Raw genomic sequence first — 6,757 nt, forward strand, 5'->3', positions numbered from 1 at the left:
AAAAAAAATTGAGTTCTGGCTTATATGGGAATTTCATATGTGACCGGACGATTTAGTCTATATTTCCGGACCCATATAAGCGATCCGTACGAAATTTTATAGACATCTGTGGGGATATTATAGCTATCATTTGGAACTAAGTTTGTGAAAATCGGCCCAACCATTTCAGGGAAACTGATGTGAGTTCGTAAATTTTGAAAGATGGCCGCTTTTCCCGGGCACTTCCGGAACCGTCTATGGTGGTCAATGTAGTCAACGAAAGTTTGGTTGGCCGTCGGTGACCTAGAACAGCAAATTTAAGTTGTTTGAGAGACATTTTAGCGAAATTTTTACCTTTTTTGCTTTCAACGGAGTATCGGTTTGAATCACAATTTGCTATGTGATCGCACGCCACAACCTGTAACTCCGGAACCGGAAGTCGGATCGGGATGAAATTAAATAGCCATTTACGGGGACGCAATACCTTTCATTTGAGGCCAAGTTTAGTCGAATCGGTCTAGCCATCTCCGAGAAACCGATGTGACTGTTATTCTGAATTTAGATACTTCCGCCGGGGCTTCCGGAACCGAGGATGGTGGCCAATGTGGCCAAATAGACTTTGAATGGATGTTAGTGACCTAATACTACAAATCGAAGCAGTTGTGGTCATATTTTGGAAAAATTTTCACCTTTATACATTCATTGCAGAATTTATTAAAATCGACATTTTCTGCGTGTTCGTACTTATCACCCTGTAATTCCGGAACCGGAAGTCGGATCCATTAGAAATTCAATAGCAGCCTATGGGAACGTTGCACCTTTCATTTGAGACTAAGTTTGTCAAAATCGGTTCAGCCATCTCTGAGAAAAATGAGTGACATTTTTGGTCACATACACACACACATACACACACACATACATACATACACACAGACATTTGCCGAACTCGACGAACTGAATCGAATGGTATATGTCACTCAGCCCTCCGGGCCTCCGTTAAAAAGTCGGTATTCAGAGCAATTGCAATACCTTTCTATTGAGAAAGGCAAAAACAGAAATTCAACTGACCTCATTTTGGTTTTACCTAGTTTTTCTTCAAACACATTTCAATAAAGGAATGACTTTGATTGACATTTTTAGATTTCTTATAAAAGAAATGTATAGAATTCGCTCAAACTTTCAAGATTTTTTCCGAGGCCCGGAGGGCCGAGTCTTATATACCAATCGACTCAGCTCGACGATTTGGGACAATGTCTGTGTGTGTGTGTGTCTGTGTGTGTGTGTATGTAACGGACAAATTCTCATTCGTGTTTCTCAGCAATGGCTGAACCGATCTTATCCAAACCAATTTTAAATGAAAGAACTAAAAAACAGTATGAACGCTATTAATTTGTTTTTGATTCTGATGTTTAGTTTCCAAGATATTAATGTTTGAATGCGCAAAAATGGCGTTTTTTGCAGTTTTTTTTAATTATCTGCCGAAATTGACAATATAGATTAACAATTCATATGTTTTTAGACAGCTTTAACGAATACCTTTCGAACAAGCTATATATTGTTGAAATCGGACTATTATCAAAAGAGATATTTAACATTAAATGCGGACGAAAGATTTTTATCATTTCCCATAGCCAGAAATATGACCAAAAACATGTAATCTATTATTAACGCCAAAACGGCTTATTTTAGGTCAATAGTATCTTCGGAGAATTTAATGGAGGCAATATGCCCTTTCTTTTGGTATTGTGCTTTTGCTGATTAATCCCCCTATGAGTGAGATATTTTCACAAATTTTTTTGGAAGTGATTATATCGAAATGATGTCTTCAGCAAATTTGTAGCTCTTACTTTTGCGAATAACTTTACTGAAGACTTCAAATATCTATTTTGAATACTTTAAAAGTTATGGCTTGTTGTTTGTTGATTACTCTTTGTCGCCTATTTATTGTTCAATATAGTAATAATCCATTGAAATAAGCTAAACATTATTTCGATAAAACGAATTTTGTATTTCATTTTACTATCTACAACCGCTAGAAATAATCACCGAACACTTCCAAGTTGTCTGGAAGGAACTTGATAACTTATCAGTACAAAAATGTTCATTTGTGCGAACCTTCTGACTGCAATTTTTCCAACTTATAACCATCGGATCGATCTGAAACATATCGGAAAATGAAAAGCGAAATAAATAACTCCAAGCAACGGCGTAGTCAAGAGAAGGTTTAACACCATACAACCCCCCCCCCCCCCCCACACCCAAAAAAAAATATTGGATTGAAGTTGAAAATTTATTGATGCAGACTGATTTAATTCAATATTACAATAACAATTATCTGATCCGTAGATTGATAACCTGTTGTTGTAAACATCATGAGGACTTTTGATAAATTGTCGGAATGGGGTCCTGATATGTAACTGATCTCTTGGTCTTGATTTCACAGTTGTCTAATAGCATCAATATCAAATTCCTGCCTGAAAACATTCCAATAGAAAATTCCAGAGTTCTGTAATCAATCATAATCCTCAGATTTATTTTCAAATTGATCTCGTTTTTGTAGAGATGTACTGTAATAAGAGTCTTTATTTAATAGGAAGCGAAGTTAAAATTGATTTAATGTCTATGAAACATAGAACTGCTCACCAAAAAATGCATAAATTTCAACATTTGCTAAAAATGTTTTTGCCTTTCTCATTCACTCTAGAATTCGTCGATCTAATCCCGACCGGGAGGGCCGAGTGTCATATGCTAATCGACTCAGTTCGTCGAGATCGGAAAATGTCTGTGTGTGTATGCATGTCTGTATGTATGTGTGAGTATGTGTGTATGTGGAAAAAATATGACCTCTGTTAATCAGAGATGGCTGGATCGATTTGCACAAAGTTAGTCTCAAATGAAAGGTACAACCTTCCCATCGGCTGTAATTGATTTTTTATTGATTGGACTTCCGGTTCCGGAGTTACGAGTTGAAGAGTGCAATCACACAGCAAATTCCAATATAAACTGAAATGAAAAATTTTCAAAATCAAATTTGTATTTTTGATGAGAAATGACATTATAATGCATGAAACATTGAGATTTGATGTAAACTCGAAAAAATTACGTTTGACGAAAATTGATTTTTTTGGACTTTGGTACTTTTTTGCTCTGTTACTATTTTCTGAAAAATTAATTCTGCATAATTTTAAAACTTCAAAAATTACGGTTTCGGAATTATGCCGTTTAGACATTAAGATCGATTTTCACCAAACCCCCACCAATTGTAAAATTGGTATTGTAAAAAAACGTAAGGGCGATACTTCAATGCTGATAGGTGGGACCGAAAAAGTAAACAATCGCCAAGGGGACTATATACTATTATATACAATCATTTTGTCAATTTCAATAGCAAACACACATAATAATTTCAAATACTTCATGAAGTTTTGGGTTTCGATCACTGAATCATGCAATCTAGGATGTAAAAAACACAATAGTTCTTAAATAGGAAATAAAACTAAGTCTAAAAATATGCTCTGTTGATTTTCTTTGAATGGTGGGTTTTTTCAAGAAAAAGCGTTGATTTCTTAATTCTCAGTCGCGTTGGAAATTTGAGTAAAGTATCAACTTTAAATCGATTAAAAAAAATCGATTTTTTTTTGGCTCAGTACAATATACATAACCCCTTTAGAAAAATCAGTTTACCCACCACAATGCATTGATTGAGGAATTTAGATATTTTATTAACAGAGCATTAGCAATAATTCGTTTGTATGTCTATTTTATGGGTCATTTTTTCGCCTTCCCATTGATTTGGTTTGAGATTTCTAGCACTGATGTTGTCCTATGCTGATTTGAGTGATTCTCTGAGTCCTGCCACTATCCCATGTAGTATGTTTTTTTTTTTTTTTTTTAATTTTGATTATAGAGGTTTTAACCTTAAGGTCATTCGCCTCTTCGGGTTAGAAAAATCTCTTATGAAAAATTTCTAACCCTATGTGCGGGGTCGGGACTCGAACCCAGGTGCGCTGCGTACAAGGCAATCGATTTACCAATACGCTACGCCCACCCCTGACCATGTAGTATGTGTTATCAAAAACATCGCGAAGCATCAAGTTCTAAATGTTCTCAAACGATATAATATCCGAAGAGAGTGATAAGAGTTATAAGAAATGTCTCATCACACTGTTAGGTGGATTAAAAGCGTTTTAATACATGTACCAACTGAAAGTTTAACCCATTCATGCCCATGTTGTTGTTTGTGGACAACAAAGTTTTTAAGCAGCTATAACTTTTGATTGAGGCAAGATTTCCTCACAAAAACAAGTAAGGCTAATAAATGTGACTATTGGCTTTCATTTGAGTATCAACAGTTACAAGGATCAGCTCTAGAACTGAAGTTATTGCAATTAGTCTGATTGAACTCCGATGGAGCAGTGCTGCCAGGAACAGTTTACGTTGACGACGAAAAATGATTTTTTCATATAACTTTGATATGTTGCAATATTAGTGAAAACTGATAAAAGTAATTAATTTAGACTATATTGGCTACGTTTTCCACATAGTTGGACACTTGAAAATATTCTAGGAGAATTGTAGTGAACATGGAAAGGTTAAAATTGAGCAGCTTCTAGCACTGCGAGGGATGAACCTACTTTTATGAAAAAAGGTTTTTCGAGTTTCTTGACCTTACTGTTTTCAAGAAAAAATTGTTTTGAAACCCTACATGCACTAGAAAAAAGTTGGGCATGAAAGGGTTAAAGTATTGTCGAAAATTGTCAAAATCAATCTATTTCAGATTTAGTCGATTATATAGTAAAATATCAATTATTAACAAATGTAATATGCAATATGATAATTATTTTTCATCTTTTGAGATTCCAAACTAAATGTGGAATAAGTATGAAGTTTTTTTGTAGTGCTGGCTGACTAAATAGAAAAGAAATAAAAATAAAGGTATAAAATTGAAATCATCAATCAATTACCAACAATCCTTAAATAGCTTTGGCTATTTTGTCTCATTTAAGAGTGCAGTTTATAAAAAGATAACATTATGAGAAACATAACTCTATATTATATTTACGTGTGAATTACTGGCATACACGTATTCCAACAATTTAATTCCATACCTTTATCCGTTGGTCGGTGAAATAAAACGTTTGAAATATCCTATGTTGTATTTTACGATGAAGGAGTTTAATTCAACAATGAGATTAGTTGAATTCCAGTCGTTTGTGTCTTGGCTGAAAAGGTAGTGTAACGGCATATGCAATTGTGTCTGAACTAAAACAAGCGTTACAAGCTGAGACAACCTTTTCAAGCTTTAGCTCAGGTAGGCTTTTTAAGTTTTGTGCTAGGCTAAAATGTTCGTGTCCAGACTGAAACTGACAGCATCAAACCAACAACGTTGGATCATTATTTTCAACAAAAACTTAGTTAGCACTTTGAAGCGCTCTGATTCAATAAAACCATCATTTCGTTTCCCAGCTAACTAAACCAAAATCTTGCCAAGAATTACACATTATTTCGAAAAGAAATATCCTTGTAAAAGTTTGAACTTAGCACGGACAATGTAGTAAAACGAGGAAAAATGTCAAAAATGTCAAATTTTTAAAATATCTCACATTCAAAATGGAAAAATTATGTGCAAGTTTTTTCGCCAATCTAGTAGTATTTGGGTTAAACTTAATCAGGGCACAAGAGTTTTCACTGGGACGGATTGGGAACATAAACTTTTCAATTTTAAAAAGTGAGAAAATGGCGGATTTTTGTCTTTGTATTTAAGTTTAATAAGACTAATATTTTTTAGAGTCTATAGAACCATCTACTCCAAAATATGACCCTGACCTTGGTTTATTAAAAAAAACATAGGATATTTGAGTCGGAACAATTCGAATCACTAATGTTTGGAAGATTTTGTTTCCACGCGCAACTTTAAATCAGCCTAGAGTATTAAAAACCCCTACCTTTGATAGTTAACAGCGTTGCCAAACTTTAGTAAATACACGCAACGTGGTTGCCATCTAATGCATTACTAGGGAATATTATGATATAATGTAATGTCCTTGATAACGGTTTTTGAAAATTTGACTTTCGGCCAGCTTTTTCGGTCAAATACTCCTCTGTGCGTTGCACAGTGGCGTAACTATATCAAATCAATGGCCAAAATTATTTCACATGTTTTTAAGCTTTTTTTATACGATAACAAGTGATGAAAAATGGTTTTTCATGGTTTTAGACAATTTATGGCAAAAATATGAAAATATTAAACCTGCAAGGGTGATGCAAACCCGAAAATAAACGAATTCCACGAGCATTATTATTTTTCAATGTAAACGTGTTTTTAGAGTAATCTATCAGTTTGAGGAAACCTCGCAGCTCTGTGTGTTTAGTCTGTTTCAACTGTTTTCATAAATTAAAACATTTTGTTTCAAGTTCATATGTTTATTTTGCTTTTCTGGTTTTCTTATAGTAAAAAAAATCAAGTTTTTGTAAATTCGGTAATAGAAATCTATCCAAGTGATTATCGTATTCAATCTGGATTATTCACGTTAACACTTGCAATCCGGAGACAAGGAACTGGAATGAGAAGATTGCATAATTTGTTTGTTATATTTGTTATATTTCACACTCTTTTATATGGCTATCGTGGTCATAATAGCTCAATTTGGTTAATGGACGCAATCTAACAAAAAATAATATGGGGGACTCAATTAAATCATTCTTGTCATATAAACTTGAGCTTGAGCTTGTGCGACCACCCCTGGGCGCTACTCCGTTATCGATCTAGACTAGCTGA

Source organism: Topomyia yanbarensis, chromosome 2 (genome assembly GCF_030247195.1).
Source record: "Topomyia yanbarensis strain Yona2022 chromosome 2, ASM3024719v1, whole genome shotgun sequence".
Taxonomy (NCBI): Eukaryota; Metazoa; Arthropoda; class Insecta; order Diptera; family Culicidae; genus Topomyia; species Topomyia yanbarensis.